The sequence below is a fragment of the Hetaerina americana genome, unplaced genomic scaffold (genome assembly GCF_022747635.1).
Source record: "Hetaerina americana unplaced genomic scaffold, ioHetAmer1.1.p SCAF_15, whole genome shotgun sequence".
Lineage (NCBI taxonomy): Eukaryota > Metazoa > Arthropoda > Insecta > Odonata > Calopterygidae > Hetaerina > Hetaerina americana.
In genome coordinates this window covers 7,692,216-7,716,465 of record NW_027286625.1, presented here as the reverse complement: position 1 = coordinate 7,716,465, position 24,250 = coordinate 7,692,216, and the positions used below count along the sequence as shown (strand labels likewise).

The 24,250-nt window shown below is 38.0% G+C and overlaps 1 long non-coding RNA gene across 1 annotated transcript; it reads left to right on the top strand.

Annotated features, from left to right (window-relative positions):
- Nucleotides 1-14,878: 14,878 nt before the first annotated feature.
- Nucleotides 14,879-18,206, top strand: LOC139686852 (uncharacterized). Its single transcript, XR_011700566.1, has 3 exons — nucleotides 14,879-15,112; nucleotides 15,346-15,394; nucleotides 18,004-18,206. It is a non-coding gene; the product is annotated as an uncharacterized lncRNA (long non-coding RNA).
- Nucleotides 18,207-24,250: the final 6,044 nt, after the last annotated feature.

Here is a 24,250-nt window from a genome sequence, read left to right as displayed (position 1 = left end):
CAAATGACCACTGCTGTCGGTCGCTTTCTCTATTAATTACTACTGTGAGCTCAGATACATCACTGTATTGATACCTACGCTAGAGTAAAGTGCTGACGCATTAGTGATGACGCATGTATGTGACGTGAGTGGGATCCTTATTTTTGAGATAAAGCCTGCCGATCCAGGTAAGCGGAGGTCGGAGAAAGTGTGTGGAGACAGACGTGCTTGAATCGGTGGAGTGAGCTGGGTTAACCCCGAAAATTTTCCATCGAAAGACGACTTCCCTCGCCTATACGCGATCTCCTTCGCTGGAGCACGTGCCTGAATTATCTAATGCGGCCAGAAAGCGCGTCATCAATGGGCAGATTCAAGGGGAAGCGGAGGAGGTTTCCAAGAATCTTGGAACACTCAAATCGGTCTCCCTTAAAATCTCGCCCTTCGTATTGAAGGCGTAGACTTACCAATGTAAAACATATTCAGTGCAACAATTTCAGAGTGTAAAAATCATTTGCCTTGCGCCTTCGCCTGCATATTGCGGGCAAAAAGAACGAATTAAAAAAAAATTCTTTTCTAAATAAAACAATTGTTGATTGGAACACCTTACCTGCAAAACTCTTCGAGGCCTTTCCTAACAGAGTGTATATTTTTAAGAAAACGTGTAAGGAATATATGTAATAATTTGATTGATGTGTGGCGTAAAATTATATGTAACAGCTTAATTTTTTTTAAATTTATCTTTTTTTTCTTGCTGATTTATTGATGTTAATGAGATAGGGATTTTCTTACTTTGTGAAAGAGATTTGTGTTTTGAAGTTCCCTTTAAGTGTAATTTTGTTTAATGACTAATTATACCTTTGTCATTATTTGGGACTTATGTGCCACCTGACACTGTATATCAGCACGTGTGGATAATAATAATAATAATAATAATAATAATAATAATAATAATAATAATAATAATAATAATAATAATAATAATAATAATAATAATAATAATAATAATAATAATAATAATAATAATAATAATAATAATAATAATAATAATAATAATAATAATAATAATAATAATAATAATAATAATAATATATAATAATATTAATAATAATAATAATAATGTAGAGGTGAGGACTTGTGAATCCGCATTAGCGGTAGACTCCGTTAAAAGTTACTCTTGCAGCATATTTCTTAGAATAAAACATTCTTCATTCAAGGTAGGTCTTCGAGGGATCTACTATATAAGCAGTAATATATCCATAAGTCACACCTAACGTGACCCAAAATAAATATTCTAAAACATTGATCAATTTAAACTCTTCTTTAATTGCGCACGATTCCATTCATCCCTGCATTATTTACATTGCGCCAAGTCTTTTCTCTCCGTACATCGTCTGTTTAAAAATTTGCTCGTCCATCACGATCTTAAAACATTTCTCATGTCACTAGGAATTTCCTGCATCTATTCCTCCTAAAACGCTTATTCACAGGGTATTTTTATGATTCCATTCGTGCGCAAATGATATGTTTCATTCAATCGGAATATAAGACGAGATCAGAAGAGTCCATCGATGATATAAGAGACGGAAATGCAATACCACTTCGCAGTTCCACAACACGTTCTCTTCTGAGACACCAGAGACTTTCTCACCGAAGAGAGGCCACAGATTAATGCTGAACACACTCGCTACAAATTCATGAATTTATTGTTTTCTCATCAAAATATATTTCAAGCAATATTCAGTTGAGTAATTTATCATTTTTCATTCATGAATTATACCTCGACCCAACAGCCTGGATCCACGCATGCTATGAAGCTATCCATGAAGGCTTCTGGAATAACAGGTTTCTTGAGAGGTGCCCTTAGCGTAAGTGCAGCTCGCAGCCGATAACATTTCATGTAGAAAGATCGAGAGTGCGTGCACCCAGACAACGTAACAAAGTCTTCACGACCAAGTTAAACAGCAATAAAAGTTGCGTAGTAAAGAATATCGTTGTTGTTCGGCAACCATCATCAGAAACGCTGTTCCGTAAGAAATATTGTCACGAAGCTTATATACTTTCGAACAGCTTACCAAGGGACGAATGAAGAGATCCTACGGATAATAGGAGATGAGCCAACACTATGAAGTGTTTCGGGGAGTGGATATGTCACACGAAACGGCATGAGAGCCTTTTGAGGGTCGAAATAGGATAAAGAAACGCGAATAACTTGAGAGGGAGCCCGAAATAGGAATATGAGAAATAGATCATGTGAGGTGTGGCTCCTGTGCGGAAATGAAAAGATTAAATTACTGAAGAAAGAAATGGATGCAAAGACGAAAGAAAGAATCACAAATCAACGAAAATACAGCTAGCCAAAGAAGGAAAAACGATTCTGAGCTTCCTATTCAAAATTGTAAAATATTTTCACCATTAATATTTCCTATAAAGTCACATATTTAATTTCATAGCTCCATTGATAAAAAATAAGCTCACGAGTCCCAAAACAATCAAACGATGAACTTGAAATTGAGGGTATCGTTCAATTTGTTGAAGTTTGCAAATTTAAAGAATTTTTAAACGGGATTAGCGTAAAATACTAGATAATACGAAGTGATAATGTTATAATCGGCACATTGAAAAATCACTTAAGGGCGTGTAAAGTTAATAATTTGATGCAAAAACGCGCATTCACAGAAATTTATACTTGAGCTTATACGACATGGGAATTGTGATGAACTTGGAGTGATACCGGCAGATTGAATCGAAAAATAAATCGCTGTGTCAATATGAATTTGGCGTGAATATCATCAAATTATCAAAATTCCTACTGTTGTGATTTAAAAAATCGCATGAAGAATATTGCACAATAAAAATGCATGTCATATGAGGAAAAAGATATGTGTTGAGAGATATCTGTCTTAGACTTAGAGAGGAAGAAATGAAAATAAATCTAAAAGGAAGGAAAGTCTATGATAGCATGATAATATCACTAAAAGGATCCAGCGTGCATTTCAATCAAAAGTTAAATAAACAACATACGTAGTACGTACGATAAATACGCGAACTGGTGCAATCTGCCGGGCATGACGCGGACTATAGCCCCGCCCACTAGCAGCGCTAGTTGCCTGAGATCCAATGAGCCGTCTGTACTTCGCGGATCGTCGAGCTGTGCGTATGGTGCCAGTTATATTAGTCTCTGTTGTACTTGTTTTTACTGTTTGCCGAAAATGGAAATTGACGAAATCACGGAGCAGCAAATCAAAATCAAGTTTTTGGTGAAGTGCGGTAAAAGTTAACAAGAAATGACTCAAATGTTGACAGCTGTTTACGGTGATAATGCTCTGAAGAAAACACTCGTTTTCAAGTGGTTTAAGCGCTTTAAAGATGGCCGACAAGACGCCACGGATGATGCAAGGCCGGGACGACCTTCAACCACCTGTGTTGACGACAACATTGATCGTGTGTTGTCCCTTGTCCTTACCGTAAATGCGGAGTTCTAACTTACAGCTCTCAAGGTTTGAGAGATCGCTTGCGTCGTGTGCGACCAAATTTAACTCAGAGCGATGGATGGATCCTTCACCATGACAATGCACCTGCACAGTCAGCATTAATTTTTCGCCAGTTTATGTTCAAATTCAATCACCATCCTTGATCATCCCCCAAGAGTGCTTTAAACAGTGGATAAGAAGATGGAATAAGTGCATAGCAACAAATAGAGAGTACTTTGAAGGGGATAAAATCGATTTATAATAAATTTCGCAAAATAAAGATTTTATGGCCCCAGTTCGCGCATTTATTGGACAGACCTCGTATATTTAAAAATAGCTCGCAAGAAAACTATGCGTGTCCTTCATAAATTACACGGTTCATATCTGCAACAAAAGATAGACTGAGATCAGGCACGTCTACATCCACAAGACGCAGGTAAGGAGCATGGTCTGGGGGTGTACACATCTTTTGCAGACATACAGGACATCTTTTGCTTGTATGTACATAAAATAGGCGATGAGTTTCTGTCGTATATTGTATATAAAACACCAGCATTTCCGAAAAATATCAATCATATTAGGCCATAAAAGTCATGAGCAATATTATTTGAGAAGGGGCCATTATCACCAGGGAAAAAATCATGAAAACGATGTACTACCTTTAACACTTTCTGGTGTACGAGTATTAAGGAAGAAAAAGAGTATATATTACGCAAGGATAAGGAAAGAAAAAAAATCCAATACCTATTTATGAGGTGCGGTCTAGGTCTAACGTGCCCTAATGTTTTCCTGACAAACTACTCACACGCAAAAGATAATACCAGGAAGAAATACTTTGAACTGTCGCACCCGAGAAAGCAAAAGCACATTTTTCACATCCATATCACCAAAACCGCATGTCTTACTCAATTGACGATGAATTACGACGGGTATTATATCACCCAAGTGAAGAAAACGGATAATTATACGCTTTCCTTTCACCCAAAATGCTATTTGAAGTGTTGAAAAAGCTTCTCACTCTAGTGGCAGCTATACGAACCCTTAGCAATGTACGGTGCAGCCATCTATGTTTTGTATTTATAAAGTGCATCCACGTGTTTTAAGTTCGACCGCATATTTAATTCTACTCCCCGTTCCGGGAAAAAAATTACATGACTCAAAAACTTGAACGCACCCGGTAAAACAGGTAATAGTGTAGGTCAGTAATTCGTAGTAGTTTCAAACCAGACCAGGATTTTGGGAGACGGACAAATTTCCTCCGACGGATTTTACTACTTCCCGCCCACATGAAAACACTCACGTGAATCTCCACGGAGTGTTGGTTCGAGGAAATGGAGGGATATTGTGAATGGGGGACGTTCAGAATGGGTAGGAGTAGTGGAGGATGCAATCCGAAGACAATGGCTTAACTCATACACGAGAGAGAGGGAGAGGAGAAGAGGGGAGAAAATGTTTTGTGGGAGGTGTTGAAATGGAAGGCGGACTCGAAAAGAGCTAAGCTTCAGTCTGCCATTAAGTTTAACCTCAGCCTTTCCATTTGCACCCATTAAGGCATGCTTGGCTGTCACTGGTTTATGGGCGTGCCTCGGGACAACTACGTAAGAGCAAAACTTTAATGTAGAAGAATGGTAGGAATCATGATTATTTGTAATTTGCCTCGTTCCAATGCAAATGAAATTAATCGCAGCAGTGATTGATGCGTTTCTAGTCTTTCATATTTTGGCATCATTTGATCGCAAAATATTGATGATGGCATGTTCGGAGGGAAGTCACCCCATAACAATAAAAACTGTTTCTTTCTTTCTTTCTAAACAAATGAGCGTCGTTATTATCACCGACACGAGCCCTGGAGACCCATCAGTCATAAGCTGTATGGCACAATGAAATAAAATCGCCGAAGTCAATTTAAAAATTTTTAATAATTGTCAGCGTGGCTAATGAGAGAGGGGTTTAATAAAATTGAAGCAAAAAGGGATTTTTTTTAACTTTGTCCGACCACGGTTAAAATCGAAGAACGCGGTGTTTTGGTGGAGTCACACTGCGAACCTCACGATAATTGAGAATCAATATGACAGTTGGAAATGACATGGTATACAGTAAACTTGCTATGCAGTCGACTCAAAAATGTTTCTAAGTGCCGAAAATAATAAATCGGTACGTGGAAACTTAGGCGAAAAGAAGCCTGAAAGGCTCTTTCCGTTCATATTTTAATTATCAATTTTGCATTCATAGTTTGAGTGGTATCATTTTTCTTTTCATTTTTTACTATAAAAGTGAAATAAGTCCGTGGAAAAGGAGCAAAAGAGGAAAACAAGAGAACAGAGAAATTGAAAAACTAGACTAAAAGGATGCAGACTGGGTGAAATTTAAAAACTAGACAATGGCCAAATATGATGGTAAAAGTCCTTTGATTTGTTCCTAATCACTCAGTATTTCCCGTTTCGTGATAGTAGACAGGCAAAACTTTTATGGGTCACCGAAAAAAATTATAAGAGGCTCGAGAGCGATGAAAATTTCTTTGAACACCGCTCAGTGACCTCAGCTAAAATATATTTAGTTACTTACAGCAGGTACTACATGATGATGTAAGTATAAACAAATTTAAACTCAAGGTGGAGCAGCAGAGGTGGTTCTCGGGTTAGACTGCGTGAGAGACGTTTTCAAGGTGGAGCAATCAATAAAGCGGGTTTATTTCCGTTTGGTTATTACCTGAGTAAGCCCAGGAGGTTCGCAATAAACACAGCAGGCAAATGAGAGATGGGCATACAAAGAAGCTTTATAGGAAGAATACAATGGGAGACTTATTACAGAATCTACTCTCATTACGTCACATTCAGTAGCATTAAGCAACGGATAAATGACGCTGGTTCAAATTGGAAAGTTCCCGGAAGAGGTGTTACATTCGTCGGCGAATTTTGCTGTATCACATATATACTCGTAAAGATACAGTTTTCCGAGTCTCAGTCTTTTGCGCATTTAAATAATATATTGACGCTGTTTAAAGAATTAACTAGACGAAAATAATTGATAGGGAATCATTTAGTATTAAAAGGACTAGTGAAAAGAAAAATTTCACTCTATTAGTCAAATTGAGTTTGGTGATAATTTTGTCAAGACAAAATTAGAAATCTGGACCACCGTGCGACTTGAGATTTTAACACGTCTGGGAAAGGGAGGCAGTTGCTTTCACTTAGTCGGCAGCAGTTTCCCTGGAAGATCTGGAACCTAAGTACATTACGGTAAATCACAAATTTGGGCAGAGCCGATGCTGTCAAGGGGTGTTAGGTGGATTTGAACCTGGGACCTCCAATTCAATTGACGAACGGCCTAATTGTTGAGCTGTAATTGAGAAAATGACTGTGATAACCATCAGGAATGATGACCATTTAAAAATGGGTCCTTTTCCGATGACATCAAGAACATAATACGAACCCCAACGTATTACGGGCCGAGGAATCACGAATATAAGATTAGAGAGATAGACTGCAAGACTGACAGGTTTAAATGGTCATTTTTTCCAAGAACAATAAGAGACCAGAATGCTTGTAATCGAAATCCCCCAGGAGCCGACTCGACTTAATAAGTATTAACCTACAAGGTAGGGACTGCGCATAGTTATACGAGTATATTTTTTTTGCAGGTTCCCCCCACCTTTCCCCATCCATTTGAAAAAACCTAACCCTCTCATCCCTTACCCTTTCCTCCTGGTGCTGCACCCCCTGCCACATACCTTTTTGGTGGCTCTCAGGGTATTTATTTAGATGTAGATGACATCGATACGTACATAGGCCCTGTTTTTTCCCAGACTCTGATACTAATTCAAACTAAGACATTTAAAAAAAAATATGAATGCTCAGAGGCTTCATTTAGGAAGGACGAAATAGGGTAATTCCCCCTCTTCCCAGAGTTAAACAAACTGTTGATAAAAATGTGCAAGTATACTTGCCGCTTGCGCAAAATATGCATGCATATTCCAAAAGTAAGGGCCGCTTTTTAATATTTAAATAATAGCGGGTGAGAAGAGGTTTTATTACGAATTCAGCGCCATCTATTGATTGTTTCCGAATCCATTGAATTATTTGTTTGGATTCAGTATTCATTTGCCTGTCTGTGAATTCAGATAACAATGTCTACGAGTGGTAGTAGTAGTATTTTAGGGGAGGCGACCGACAGCTGAGGTCATTTGCGCCATAGGGGATGGACAGGAATGGATGAAGGGTGGAGAGAAACCCGGCGTCGGCATTAGCCTACTCTTAACGAAAGGCGCCAAGGGGTCCGCAGCTTTAAGTCCCATCCGACGTACGGCGTACTCACTCAAAAGTGTCTCAACAATGCACCTCAAGTAGGGATCGAGATACCTCTGAAAAATATTCAACACCGCCGGGATTTGAACCCGGGCCCTCTGGGTGGGAAGCCAGTACGATAGCCACCGCATCATCTCGATCCCGAATGTCCACAAAAATCGTCGCTCCCGCCAAGTGCATGATTTTTGCTTGCAAAAGTATCATAAGCTCCGATCATATATCTACTCAACTTTTACGTGTCCAAATGATTAATATATACAACCAATGAATACAGTTTTATTTCATAATCATCAATAGTAATTATAGATTCCAAAGTATGTTTGATCAACTCCATAACTCAATTTTCTATCTAATTAGGTGTTCATTTTTTTCACAGAGAAAGGAACTGGTCCCCCTTTTACCCTGAACCGAATGCTTTGTCCTGGTTTTTGCTTGATTTGAAGAACATGTCACGCAGAGCTTAGAGTTAGCTGAGCTCTAACCTTACCTATCAAATCAACCTTTCGGTTGATTACTGCGGTCTTCCATATCATACCAATTATATATCTAATGTATGAACTGACTACAAGTTTTAAGGTCTCCTAATTAAGTTTCTCAGGTTTGAGAGTAGATAAACCGAAGCGATTGAGCATAAAATATGCAAGCATTCCTTCTGAATTCAAGACATAAATGTCTGCTCCATACGGTTCACATGGTTCAATTAGCTGCTGCTAAGGCGAAATGCATTTTCAATGCTTAAAATTAAATTATTTAGTGCACAAGAACAGAGTTTCCACTGTGCGACTTATGTCCATCAAAATCCATTGTCAATTGAGGGATACATGCATGATATTATAATGGATGTGAAAAATGTGCATTCAGGGGTGCAACATGTTCAGGAAGTGGAATGTCTCATGATAGGTAATCCAAGAAACCTCAATCATGATCCATCGGCAAATAAAAGGGGTAACCCTATAGATATTATGTTGGCAGTTATGAAATCAGAAACAGAGAACACTCAGGAGACCTTGAAGGCACCTAATATGTGATAATAATCAAAGTGACACTCAGGTTCAATAAGGGATAAAAGTAAAGATTATTTTCACATGTAATTTGTTGATTATTAATTGCATTACACACATTCAAGGTATGCTTTGATCAACTAGATAATGTCTCAGACCAGATAATCTCTTAACATAACTGTGTTTAACTAATGTCGCATTATTGATATGTATTTAGTTTTCCATTATTTTTCTTTTCCAGTGATCTTATTCTTAGGTAGCTTTATCTAATATTTGCTAATTTATAGAATGAGGAAGTGATATTTAAAACCCAACAGAAAAACCAATGATAATTATGAGCTGGTGTTATCATAGACAAGACTATCTACCCACACTCTCGAAGTAGCACTACTGACACATTTCAAGGCACAGTGAACAGTCTCACACAAGTTCTCTGTGATTTGTGAGTGTTGATTATTAGAAATGTTTTTAATGGGCCCAGAGACATAATCTTTAAACTTCTTAGTTTCTCCTAACATGAAACTAAATGCCCTAATACCCCACATATAATTTTTTATCTCCATTTACTACGCTTGAAACCACCAAAAATGCCTATTGCTGCCCCCCCTGTAGCTTGTTTAACCTCGTTCTTCCCTCAGTCACAATCTTAAAATTTTCTTCGCCTCACAATTCCTCATGCATCTACTTTTCCTGTCTTCTTCAAAATTCTCGCAATAACTTTCTCTCTCCTTTGCCATTCCTTCAGGAATTTCGTGTTATTTCATTCCATCCGTTATAATGTCTACATTCTCCTGAAATATAAAATCCTTGTAAGTCTCCTCAAAATGATCCAGTATGAATTAGATCTCTAACCTCAGTGCCCAAGTTTTGGAGCATTACTTCACTCAATACTCATGACTTCAATGGTAATTAACTCAAATTTATGGAACTTCGTGACGAATTGTGAAAAAATAAAACTTAGTAAGTTCCACTGATTTTTATTTAAAACTTCGACTTTTTGGTTGGGCGTGTGTGTGTATATTCATTTGGATATAGCTATAGAGAGAAGGGATAGAAACACACATAAACACAAAGCTAGTGGGGAAGGGTAGAAAGGTGCGGATTCCAAGTAGAAAAAATTTCCTTGACCATGACCGCGGATCTTCGATTTGCCGGACCGGACTTCTTACCCTCTTATCAAACCAATCTACCCCTTTCAACCAAACCCCTAAAACACCCAGGCATACCTTTATAGGCAGTTTATATTTATGATATTTTCCGCTGACATATTATGAAAGAAACAAATACACTGCATGTAAAAATGAATGTAGATTTTATGTAGCTGTGTTGTACTATCAGGATTATTGCATTAGATGCTATAATTATAACAGAAGCTAGTACAGTTTTACTGCTTTAAATCGTGATAATTGATAAAAATTATAAGCCTCCCAAGTCATGCCAAAAAGCGCTAATTTTTCGCCAAATTATCCAGTATCTTAACACGTTTTCGTCGATATTTTTCCTTTTACTCCCACAAAATGACACCGTTTGCTTCGGTAACTCTGCAAGTAACATATCACTCTAATGTCCACGAATTATAGGACGAGATGCTAGGATATTTCCCGTGATAATTTATTCATTGCGCGTCCCAAAACAGTGACTTTGCGTCATCATTCAGTTACTTGACCTAATGTTGGCATCACCATAAGTAAACACGTTCAGTTCCCCTCTCGAGTTCGCACGCAAAATTCAGAGAACCTGCGAGAAATTTTGCCGGACGTTGCCAATTTTTTCGCGTATTTTTTGCTCGTAAAACAGCTTTGCCTATTATTTCCTTTCTCCCGCCCTTGCAAGAGGAAATTAATTCCACGAAACAGAGCTCATGGCCGTGCGCGAAATTTCCTGGTGCCTGGTAACGTCCGAGGCGGCCGACGGGAGAGTGAGGGGGTTTTCCCGGTCAAACCTTTTCATTTGCACTCCAAAATATTGATATAACGCCCCCCTTAACTGTGTAGACTTGGCCAGTGCATTTGGGTGAACATCGCAGCTTTACCAGCGTCGGGATATCTGCGAGCGTTCCTCATGAGTCAATCAGTCAATATGGGCGTCATTTCAGCTTTTGCCTGGAAGGTGCCGCCAAATGAGAGGGTTATTTTTTAAGTTAGGTCCGTGAAGAATGAAAACGAGATAGCCGAGACCGTAAACTTGATTGCCACTTGGCTTGTAAAGGGGGGAGGTAAAATAAAGTTACAAGAAAGGGGAAAGCTAAGGAACACACACTGGGTAATTACTTACTGAACTTGGCCCACGGAGAGCTAGCCCAAGACTACTTAGCGGCCTGTGATGCTATGGATTTTTTAGTCATACCAACATACACATTTTTGCACGAAGTAACTGAGCAAATCTCCTAAACCATTACATTTATCTCATTACATTGGATATAAAATACTCAGTAACACTCCCTGTAATCACTAGCAATTGCAACGCCGATATTAATTACGTAATATATGATATACGGTCCTAGAGAGATAACTAAACTTAATTAACCCCAAGCTGTATGTCGTCTTTTATAAAACCTTTGAGATAATATCTCCCAAACTAGAACATTTTTTTACAATTTGGCATAAACACCAATCACAACTTACTCTATCTGCAGGCATTCGCTTACCCTATGCTCATTGTCCAGTTTACGATCCACGACCCATTATCGTCACCAGATTTGTTCTTACACTCCAAAAATCAGGAAGCACTTAACAATATATCCTAAACTAGGACATTTTTTTTCTTACAATTTGGTCGAATATTGTGGTGAACTATTGGAGTGTTAGTGTAAGAGTTAAGTTTCATCAGCAAATTCACGGGAGGATCTGAACTGAGGGAAAATGAGGGTACATTTACCAATGAGTTATTCACAGGAGCCATACAGGACCAGCCACACGGACCAAAATCGGTTTATATCGCCAATACCTCTCGCACCTCACGTTAATGTTATTGCTATTCAAAGGAGTAATTCCAGTTAACTCCAATTCCTTTCATAGATAAGATGAAAAATAGCAGAGAATAACGGTTTAGGACTATGCGATTACGGTTTTCAACCTGGATAAAACAGCCCGACGGATTTCGTCAGCAGTATGGGGACAGGTTATGCCTCCGGAAAAAAATGTCTACTAATGAGCGGAAACAATACTAGAAGTAAGATAACTTAATTAACTCTGGGGTATGGTTTTATAAATAGTTTTGAGGCACTCAGAACAGCAGAGAGAACTATTGAAATCCAAAATAAAAAAAGGGATAAACTCATCGAACCCAGTTTCAGATGAGCCTCATGAAGACGGTCAAGGTTCACAGGGCAACAATTGCGGATGAACAGATTATTTAAGTTCAAGTCTTAATGTAGTCACAGGCCTTATTTTTCAATACTATTTGGCAGACTGTTTTGTCTTGGGTGCACTTTCTCCTTTCCACGTCGTGTCACGTGAACAGTGGAATCAGGTGAAAACAAACATCCCTATCTTTGTTACCAAGGTATGGTAACAAATGATGGATGTGTGCGCTTGCCAGGATCAATAATTTCAGTTTCTTATATATTAGTGACCTTCATAGTTGTCCTGATGGAAGCATTAACCGGCGCTTTCACGGACATTTTGTGCAGAACGGGGAATGTCATAATTGCTGCTGTTTGTTAGTTGGTTTCCTAACTAAACTGCTCTTGATAAATGGCGCAATGATTACCCTATTCCTAAATTTGTGCCTATACTTATTGTAATCTAATTCTTATTTATCTCAATCCGCGGACATTTAACATGCATACGATATCTCCTGGCTTGTTTAACGAATTTGTTACTTATGATTAACAACTATGGTTATTAAGATTAGGTGAGCACTGGTTAAGGGAAACCCAAGACGACAATTCTTTGATTCTATCAATTCATAAGTAAACTCACTTCCAATTCTCCCGAAACCCTTAAAAGTCATATTTTTGTGATTAGTTGGAATTAGTTCCAAGCAAGTGTTAAACAGTAGGTGCGAATTAATAACTTTCACTGGATAACGACAGGGTGTTATTCCAATTTTAATAAGTCAAAAAATTCATTATCACTTCGAATATTATCCGTTGTCTAATAGTTAAGGTGGTTATGAACGAACAAAAGTTACCGAAGGGTACAGCGACAATTCCCTTGCCTCTTCTAACTATACATACACAATGTGATATCAAATACGTGTTAGATAGGTCGTTTTATAACTCCTTAGAAAGCCCAAGAGATGGTGCCAAATCTATGAATGGGAGAAGGCATGCTTATAGCAAGACTCATATCTCATTAGGCTGCTGTTAAATTTTCAGTTACTTCCATTAAACGATCTCATTTTCATATTTTATTGAAGCAAAAAAATTTGTTTATTTAGAAAAATGAAAAAAACAATCGTCGTATGGTGATTAAACACTTCAATTTAAGAGGCTTGACACCGAAAAATATCAAAGCCGAGTTGGATGAAACTCATGACATGCTCCTGTGTTCGCGACTATTTACCAAAGGGTGAATGACTTGAAACGTGGCCGTATATGCATCCACATATGATGAACATCGTTTGGGACGACCAGTGGAAGTAATATCCTCAGAAATGATCAACTCAATCCACGATACGTTTTGGAGTGATCGACGAATCAAAATTCGCGAACCTATTGGGGCCACAGACATATCAAAGTACTGTTTTCAATTTTGCACGAAAAATTAGGCGTGAAAAAATCTCGGTAAGATGGGTCCCACGTTCGCTCTCAGTGTCTATTTAGTTTAGTACCCTGCAAGCCATCGTTAGGGGGTTTGGCAGGGGGTGAATAGACACCAGACTAATTTTAAGCCGAATATGGCCATACCGCGGTCGGGCAATGCTATGCAAATGGTGCAATCATTATTCTATCGAATTTGTACCTTTCCCCAAAGAAAAATAAAAAAAGCGCTATAAGTTTGATGGAAGCGCTTTTCACTGCTATCATCTACAGCTGATTTCAATTAATTTTTTTCTGAAATTAAATTACACTTTTAATTTTATTTAAAACCCTGCGAGCCATCACTAGGGTGTGTGGTGGTGGGTGATTACCCACCAGACGGCTCTTGACCCAAAACACCTTTCCCTCCTACAGCGGTCCGGCAAGCATTTTATTCTGATTCCTTATCGTTGGTGGGGAAAAATTACATCTTACATCTATTTCTTTTGCATTAAATCTCACCGTTTTAATTGGCATGATCTCTCCTACCGTGAAACGATGGGGCTAATAACACAAGTACGCCACCTTGGACTATATATTTTTTAAAAAGAAATGAAAAAAGGTTTTTTTAACTCTTTTGAAAGGTTTATAAGTTCTTGGACAATTCTGAGCGATATTTTCGTTATTATTGAAACAATGCAGTTATAAATCTAGGGAAAGATTTTAGGTCCGTACCGAGAGTTGCCTTAGGTCTTCGCACTCATTTGCTGTGATCATTTGCACTTCGTACAGAGAGAGGAAAAAAGCCTCATTCGCATTCGAAACTTCCTTTGCTTGGGCAAACAAAACAAAGGGAACCTTTGCCTTCTTCTTGTAAAGTACCTTCGAAAAGGAGATGGAAATCCTTCCTACATTCTCACCTGTGTCTGTAAAGGCTCGATTCGTAGGAAATACTCTCGGCGCGGGCCACCCCACCCCTGTCCATAATAAGGAGATTTAATGAAATAGACTAAACTACCGTCCCACAAAAGCCTTTTGTCAAAAATCAAGTATGGCAGCCCCAGCTCACTCCGCTGGGACGGGCAGCCTTGGGACTCGGTTTGAACCACACTCAGTCGCTGCATTTGCCATGATCGAATGCACCCGCGCTCATTGAAATCACTCCCACCCCTCCACGTATTTCCCCTTCCACGTGCGAAGCCATCGGTTAGGTCAACGTGAAAGGACCTCCACCCTAACAAACTATTCCCCCCCTCCTTCACTCATTTAACCATTCCAACGCACTCATCGGCCACGTCATCTATAGTGGACGAGTTTTTCCCCTCTTTCATTCTTGTCCTAACCCCTCTCTCTTCCTAACCCTCCTCCCTCACATCCCCTCCCTGTCCCAGGCGGGCGTTATAGTCTCCCATTACACTGGCTCGCTCTCCGCCACTTCCCGCTCCCCTATCTTCCAGCCCTTCGTTCCATACATTCCTCCTTCTCACCTTTTTGGCTATATTACTTTCTTGTGTTCCTGGCTACCTTCTCTCGAGCGTGGCCCGAGTGGAGCTCTCTGGAAGCATTCTGTTTGTGGCTACGGAGGGAGGACAAGGAGTGAATGTTGGAGTGAGGGAAGATAGAGCCGCTCCAGTGGGTGGATGGAATTACTGGATGCTGCTCCGCGTATTCCAGGTGGGCTTGAACGAGTTTCATTAATTCTCACTGTTAATTCATATCTTAGTGATCGATCCGAAGGGATTTTTTGGATGGGGAGTGATCGTGATTGTACAGCTCGCGATGGACTCTCTTAGCCCGCGTGTAGCTCTAGAATCCAGTGAATGGGAACTTTGAAATCATATCTCTGTCCTATAATATCGTTTTCCTCAATTTATGAATTCCACATAATAGTCCTATTTTAATTTCAGATTTCTCCAAATATGCCGACCAGGATTTCATTCCAGGGACCACTGAACAGTATGTAAAATTTCTGTTTTCTAGAATACAACGTCGCATCTTTCTATTAGGAATATTAATATAATACTTGTATCAAATGTTCGGAGCTAGTGGAAAGGCAAGGAAAGATCAAGACAGATAAGTCGCTCATTCTTATCTCTTTTCATTTACCAAAGTTAAAATTCGTTCAAGTGAAGATAATTACTCGTAGTCGAGTTATGTGTTTTTTAAAATTGATGCCACGTAATTATGACCTGGTAAAAAATTTGTGACTTATAATAACCGTTACTGTACAGTTAGAGGTAAGGCGGGTAGGGTAATAGCTGACAGAGGAAAGATCCAAGAGAGATGGAAGGAATATATAGAAGAACTGTATCGTAAAGAACTTTGACCAACAAAGTTAGACATAGAAAAGGAACATGGCGTAGAGGACGATAGCTTAGGTCCAGGGATACTAGACGATGAGATAGAAAGGACATTAAGGGAGATGAAACTAAATAAGGCCGTGGGGGTGGATAACATTCCCGCGGAACTATTGAAATGTTTAGGAAAATGTGGGAGGAAGAGGCTATATGGGCTCATTCGTAGTATTTGTGAGGAAGGAATCTGGCCAAGGGGAAAGGTAAAGGCTACATCATGTGAGGACTACAGGACGATAAGTTTGATATCCCGTGCAGCTAAAGTTGTTCTCAGGATCATAAACAAAAGGATAGAGAGTAGGGCAAATGATTACTTAGGGGATGATCAGTTTGGGTTTAGGAAGGGGAGTGAATTGGAAAAAACTGAGTATATTACAGAAAATAGGAATAGATTGGAGGGAAAGGAGGCTAATCTGCAACCTGTACATGTCTGACTGCAGAGGTGCGAGTGGGGAACGGGGAGTCCGGATGGGCAGTGTTAGGAAGAGGTATAAGGCAGGGTTGCCCATTATCACAGTTGCTGTTAAACCTGTATGCAGAGGAAATGATTAAAGAGGCATGGGAATAACTGGAGGTAGGAATGAAAGTGGGTGGGGAATTCATAAAAATCAGTAAGGTTCGCTAATGACCAAGCTATAGTAGTGAGAATGTTGAGCAAATGAGGAAAGGGAAGGAACAGGATAGGGATGTTGGATGGGATGGAGGAAGTACTCAGAGATGAAGAGGAATCTGATGTGGACTAGGTTGCTGGATTGTGTTTTGTTACGAGTGACAAAATATTTATTTGGTAGCTGTGTCCATCCAAAAACCTACCTCAACCGGTAGATTACCTAATAATAATAACAATCGTTACATAATATCAAATTTTTTAGAATGTTTTTTCATTCTTAGTTACTAGAGTAATAATGACTCCAATGAAGGAGATCAGGTTGGTGCGGCAGCTAGTGTATTGGCTTCCCATGCTGAAGGCCTGGGTTCGAACCACAGTGGTGGCATCACTTTTCTAAGATATCTTGATCCCTACTTGGTTGCATATGCTATTATGGAGTAGTCCACTCATCAAAAGGAGTATTAAATTGTGAGATCCCCTTGGTGTCTTTCCCTTATAGTAGACTAATGCTGACAATGGTGTCCTCTCCCCACCCCTATTCCAGGATTTATATCCTAGGATATTTATCAAAGCACAAATTAGAATATTGATTAACTTCTACCTCCATTATTGGTCATTGAGATGAACCTACTAGGATCCTTAAGTTTGCTTCTTGTCAAATAATCAATGAGGCTTAAATTGAAGTATTTCAGATATTTCTATCAGGTCTGAGATGTATCACATCCAGTGTGCCTATCTGTGCAATTTGTGCAGCTTCTTATTCACCAGAACTCTTGTCAGCCCAAATGTATGTATTGAGTGATAGCTTACACCATGGTTTGTACCATTCCACCATTTATTCATTACTGTGTACAAAGACTTTTCACATTATTATGCCATCTTCAGGTACACGTGAGCACATGTGAACAAATGTGCCCACTACCACAGGAATAAGAATATAATTCACACACGAAATATAACTGGGAAGAGTGCAGTACTTCATTGTACTTGTTTGAATATTTGGTGGTAATCTTGGGAAAGATTTTGTGGAAATAAATTTTAATGAACAAATCATAGACAAAGAGTAAATCAAAATTTAATGAATTGTCATAATGTTGCATTTCATAGTAATTGAAAATGGTGTTACTGACAATGTAATCAGCGTGTAGTTGTTTCTAAAATTAAAAAGTTTTCATGGTAAATTAATTTCATATAGGTATTGAACAATTTGGAGAAAATACTTCCAAATTCTCTAATCACACCCATCATATCAATTTGCATTCGAAAATCTTACTTCTATTGCTTAATTTATCTGATTTTTTTCTTGACCAAATTCATTTAACCATCTGCCATCCAGTTCTGATATCATGTACAGAAAAAGTAAAAGTAATAATAGTTCAATCACACAGATCCACAAATAGGGAGATTTTTCAACCAAATTTTCCTAGTTGCGTAACTTATTGTTAATTTTTTTTTGTTCCCTTGAACCCCAAACTGCTCATGTGGTTGAATGCTACTTTTTTAAATCACAAACTCCCCTGCCACCCCTCCCATTGCTGTACTTTTCTAAATTTGTACTTCCTATCTAGTAATAATACCTCACACTTAACTCTTCCCCCAAGCCTAGAATGGACTCCACTTTGGAAGGAACTGTTTTTTGACGTCTGCAACATCCCCTATTCATCATCTGCATAACTTTGGTGTCACCATTTGTGCCCTCAACTAAAAGAAGCCATGCTCTGATGTGTGCTTGGCCACAAGAGTTCTGCTGAGGCAGAAGAGGGGACAGGGAAGAGAGCAAGATTCACACTGCAAGTAGTGAAGTAAGGTATTTTAAATTCTTTTATATTTTATCCCTTCTGTGAAAATATGGAGATATTTGACTTGGAGATCTTTGCAGTGCTTCAACAAGAAGTAGTGAGCGTTATATGTAGTTAGTGGCATGACTCAAGCCAAAGATAACCATTTGTTCTTCAATCAATGAAAAATATTTCATTTTACTATTAAAGTTTTCATTGAGTTTTCTTTTTGTCATTCTCAAATGAATCTTTCAATCGAAGAAATACTTTTTCAAATCAATCTCACATTTCCTTTTGATTGGTTGGATGCAGGTCATCTAGCCCTGTGAAATGGTTTTCTTTGAACCTTAACATATATTTGAGTTAAAACACAGGTGTCTTTGTCTTCTAATTTATTTTAAAAAGCACAATGAGCCTTATGTTGATTGAGGGGTTGTGGTTGGGGTATTTTCTCTCCAATGAGTTCAAAGTTGGTTGAGGCACTTGTTCTAAGGAATGAAGGAGCTGGTTTGGGGGAGTCATTCTTAGAAAAAGGTTAACATAATCAGAGTATATATTAAAGTCAATGGCCTTCATGGACCCATAGTGATGAGGTGAAGATGGTGTCTCTGGTTTTCCTTAGTTTTGGATGTTTGAATTTTCACTTCCATGAGTTGGTGGGCATTGTCTGTTGAAACTCATAGCTTATTTGTATGCTTTCTGTGGCTTCTATGATCAGTTCAAGTTGGAATCAGCTCTCAATGACCATTAATTTTGCCTCTCCAAATTACATTTTGAGCAAAGGCCACTCTGCACATATTATGCAATCACCGACAAAGAGAATTGCTTGTTTTTTCAATGTCTCTATAGTGTTATTGCAAGTGACAGTTGAGTTCTGTATCAATGGACAAAGGTAAGACTTGCTGCATTAACCTTTCACCTTGCAAATGCCTCATGGGATGTTTTTAATTAAAAAAATCTTTGGATTAATTGCAAAACTGTTTTCTTAAAAAGTGGAAATTTTGAGTAAAAATTCAGGGGCCGACTAGAACATGTGATTAACCAAGACTCGGGTATATATGGTGAGACCCTCCCTATTGTTCAGTGACAAGAGCTTCAGCCAAGGGATATCCTAGATTATTTCATGTGAGCCTTGGGTTGCTTCCTCATGTGATACCCCCAGAAGGATGTGAATGTCATTGAAATTATAGATTTTTGATACCTGATGAATGGCAAATATGGTAAAAGTGGCAATGCTAAGTTTCATCCGGTAATCTTAGTGCCATGTCCAACCCAATTGGTCCCAAGTGCAAACAAGGAGAGATTCTCAAATGTATATTCGAAAATGAAAATAGACGAGGATGAATTGAAATGAAGATGGGTTGACCTGTGTGGGGTTGAAAACTATTTCTTTCCTGTCAGCCTCTAAAATTTCTACTTTGTGTGAGAAAATGCCTCATTGATCTGAAATCAAAACAATGCAATTCTACTTGAACCCAGAGTTTGATAAGAGAGATCTCCTTACATTAATAAATATTATTTGTACCATGTGTGAAATTCACACTACATGATAATAAGATAGGGCCAGTTTAATTCGCTGAGCCAGCTCTGGTTTCCGAGGGAGATCTGGTTGACTGACAAATTACACATGTAGTCATTCAGTCGGTAACGGTCTATAAAGAATTTTGATTGAAATAGTGTGTTCAAATATGGACATTTGTTATGCTACATTTTGTTCTTTATCATCATAAAAGTAATTATTTATAGAAACTGAGTTAATTATCTTATAAACTAATTGCTTCCAACATTTATGGTAAGTGTCAAAATTTTGCTCAGCTATGAGGTAAAGGAAGAAATCAAATGAACACATCATTGGGAGACCTGGTAGTTACAGGAGTAATGCTGGACTGCTGACTGGAGGGCCCGGATCGATTTGAAGTCATGCCTCAGATCCACCCAAGCTGTTTTTTTGGGTACCTGATCTTCCTGGGAAACCATATACACAAAAAGGCACTGACCCCCTTACCCTGATGTGTGAATTTAACACCCCATCAGGCTTAGTATGGAGTGAACTCTACCATCACTAACAAAACAGACCTTTGGATTGGTTACTGTAATTTTTTTGTAGTTTATATCACAGTAATGTTTAGCATCCAAGTATTTAGTGGTTTTTCATGACGTGGCTTGATTATTCTTTTGTTTTGATAATTAATAGATTTATCCCAATTTGATGTAATGCAATCTTTAACATGAAACATGTAAATAAAGACTTCCTATCTATTTGTGGAGTATTGAAATGTTTTTAAACAATATTTAACGGGCAGCGATTCATTTTTTTAGCTGCTAGAAACCAGCTGCAACTAATAGACCAAATGAATGGAAAGGTAGGTTGCTACCTGCGGTTGTAATTAAACATTTCAGCCGAATGAATTGAAGTGTGTTTTCATGCGTTGAGTTATTCAAGCTGGAAAAACATTAAACAAACACCAATGAGTTTATTTCAATAAAGTAACCATAGCGAAGAATCTGTTATTGAGTGGCCCTTTGAAATGGTCCATCAAGACCCATGAAACCCAAAGAGCCTTAATCACTTGCTCATATGTAGATGGCTTACTTTCATTCTATTTTTATTTCAAATGTTTCTTCTAATTAACAGTTGACGGGTCAATTTTCTCCAATCCTTCCAAATGCTTTTTATCTTCTAGTTTTTTCCACTTCAGTTCCTCAAGGCCCAAATTCTTAATCTTCAAACTGGATAATTGAATTTGAATAGAGAGGTGCAATAAAGTATGAAGAGCATCGATTATATTTTGAAGTAATCTAGCATTATCCACTCCTACTTCGAGTCACATTTTTTGTTTTGGCAAATAAGGTCCCAAACAATTCCCATTAAATTATGATTAAAATTCTTTCATTGGCATAACATATTATCTAATTCTGTAATTGGCAGATAAATCATATCCAACAAATTACTGTTCATAAACAGTTTTGATCAAAAGTTATGTGATTCATAATCCTTGTTTGGATGTCAGATTCCATACAAATGAAACCACCTACTTTTTTATAACCTTTTTATTTAAATTCCTTGGTATCTTATTTTCATTTGATTGTTACATTTTCATGTTCTTTAACATAGGTCTAATAAAAATAATAAATATATTAATCTACCAATAAAGGTAAGTTTTTGAGGAAAATCAGCTACAAAACAGTACAGACAACAACTCCCTTGTCTCGGATAACTGGACAGCCCAAATCCAACAGACCCCTCTCCAATTTATGCATACCTCCTTATACCATTCTATTATGCCTCTGCTATTACTACCACTTCCTCTCATAATGTTCTCCCCTCTATTACAATTTTAAGCACCCCATTGTTAATCCAAAAGGTCTGCATCCACCTTTCCTGTCAGATTATTCCCACCAATCCCTTCTCCTCTCCCATGATTCAAAGTACTTCCTAGTTAGTGGGCTAATAATATGCAAATGGGAAATTCATTACAATCTTAATTCCTCATGCCTGTGCAACTAAACAAATTAATTTGTTATTAGGTTTCTGATATGAATCCCATTAATAGGTAAAAATCAATAATTTAAGAATGACGTACTAAGTGGCATATGGATAGTATCTTGTAAAATTAATTTTCTGGTACAATTGAAAGTATGTAACAATTTTTCCACGTCATGGTGCAAGGGAGTAAATTATTCCTTCAACTTTCCATCATTTTTAAAGGTACTGCATTTGGGTGAAAGCCAACAAAAACTTAATTGGTGATGCAATAATATTATCCTTGAAATTATCGGGGACATGGGCGTTTTCAAACCCAAGGAGTCCTCGGAAACAGTTCTGTTTACTTCATTATTAAGAAGAAATTTAGTTGACAATTCTGTATTCTAGAACTTTGAAATAAATAAAGGTTTTGATTATATTCTTGCATTAATTATTCTTGTGTAGAATTAAAATGTTAACTATGACTGCAGTAATAGATAGCATGTGAAAGGTGCAACCAGTGCAGTGGATAGAATTCCATAGATCAATTGCACCATTGAAACCGTTATGAGATCAAGTTCTTAAAGAATTTTTGGAAAATGCTATTTTTAACTAATATTTAAGTGTTTTGGATCAAACAAAACTTCTAAATTTCACATCTAGCCGATTTCATTGAAGTAAAAAATTGCATATATTACAGAATACAAACTAGGAGATACTGCAACCGAATAGGGTTGCCGCCCCATTTTTAAATTGAGCACTGTATTTTATTTAACTCGCTAATTTTTCGTTTTACCTCGATATTTACCGACATTATGAAGTTCCAGCACGTCCTATAAGAATGTGCTGGAAGTAATCGGAAGGGTGCGTCATATTTCATATTAACCGCGCCCCAAGTTCGAACGAATCCGATACCGCCAAATACGAAATCCACAATGTATGGCCATGTAAAAATTGAATTTCGAAATTACACATGGGTGTGTCTAGCGGGAAAAAATGTATTAGGATGTGCTGGTATTTGAGGAGGTTTCAATTACTGAAGGCATGCGCCATCTGTTGGCTGGAACCTCAACCAATCTGTTAATTAATTTTTTGTTCGTTAATTTTCAGCTAATTGTCACCAGAGATTTTGACGGTAGGTTCAGGACGCCGCGGGAGATCAAGAAAACAATTAAATATTGAATATTTTTGAGAGGAGGGCTGCCATTTTTTCCGGCGCCCCGCCGCCCGGCTGGAAAAAATGGCAGCCCTCCTCTCAAAAATATTCAATATTTAATTGTTTTCTTGATCTCCCGCGGCGTCCTGAACCTACCGTCAAAATCTCTGGTGACAATTTTGTGCATATTAGCGAATCAAAAATATTTTGCAAAAAAAAAAATTCGGCTGCAAAAATGAATCGAAATAATACGCTCTATAGTCTCGCTAACTCAATCCGCCTCTTATCCCCCAGGCTACCGGGTTTCTTGGAAATTTAAGGTTCAAAACTAGAATATGTTCTGCAAAACTTCGGACTTCAAAATCAACTCGAACTCAGCAAGGCTCTCTCACCCGACGAATCCAAGGCATCTGCCTACCTCCAACACCTCTCTCGCCCGGCGAGGGGCTCTGGACTTAGAATATTTTCTGGGTGGACTCGGGACTTGGATATATTTTCTCGGGGAGGCTTAGCACCTCACCTTGGGCCTCACGGTACTCCGAGGCGGCTCGTGAGCGGTCAACCGTCGACGGAGCTACTCTACTTTTGAAGCGTGAGCCGGTTCTTGAAACATTCGATACCATGCTTTTTCGCATGTGATAGACCAATTAACTCTAATTATTGGACTTCGTTCAGTTCGGTGCATGACGTAATTTTTGACCCGGTGCAAGCAAATGTAGCTCATATGTTTATTGTAATCACGAATTATACCTTAAGAGTCAAAGAGCAATTGTTCCGAGTGCACACATTGGTGCTGTGCAGGATAGGATAAAATTACATTAGAATAATTTAACAACATTGTATGCTAACGACACGAATTAAGGAGTCTTTTCATATTTTGCATATGCTACCAACGATACATTTTTTACGCATATTAAAGCAACTACTTAACTATCTAATGCTGCTAATTAATTGAAATAATGCCTCTTTCACTGTTTTTTCCATGCGTTTTAAACAATTAATTCGATAACAATTTGTTTCGAAAACATATTTGCAGGAAATTACGACATTCCATTCAAGTTCTAGTTAAATTTGATTCAATGTATAACGAATTGAATTACCCGCATTGCCGAATGCGAGGATGGCGGAGGGTGTAAATATATTCAGGCCAATCATTTTTTAAAAATTATTAGAAATATTCATTTACAGTTATATTTACTTCCAGTAACAATTCAAATCAACATTTTATCGTGTTAATCTCAGAAAAAATATCTTTATTTTTTGGATGAATTCCTGTTTTTAACTTTTTAATTCTTAAGCAGCATATTTTGGCAAAATTAGTGGTTCTAAAGGTGCACAAAGAGAAATATTTCAAAAAGGAGAAAATACATTAGTGTTTCTATCATCTTTATTTCTCATAAATACATTTGTTGAGAAAAATGTGTTTTATAAATTACATCAGTATTCCT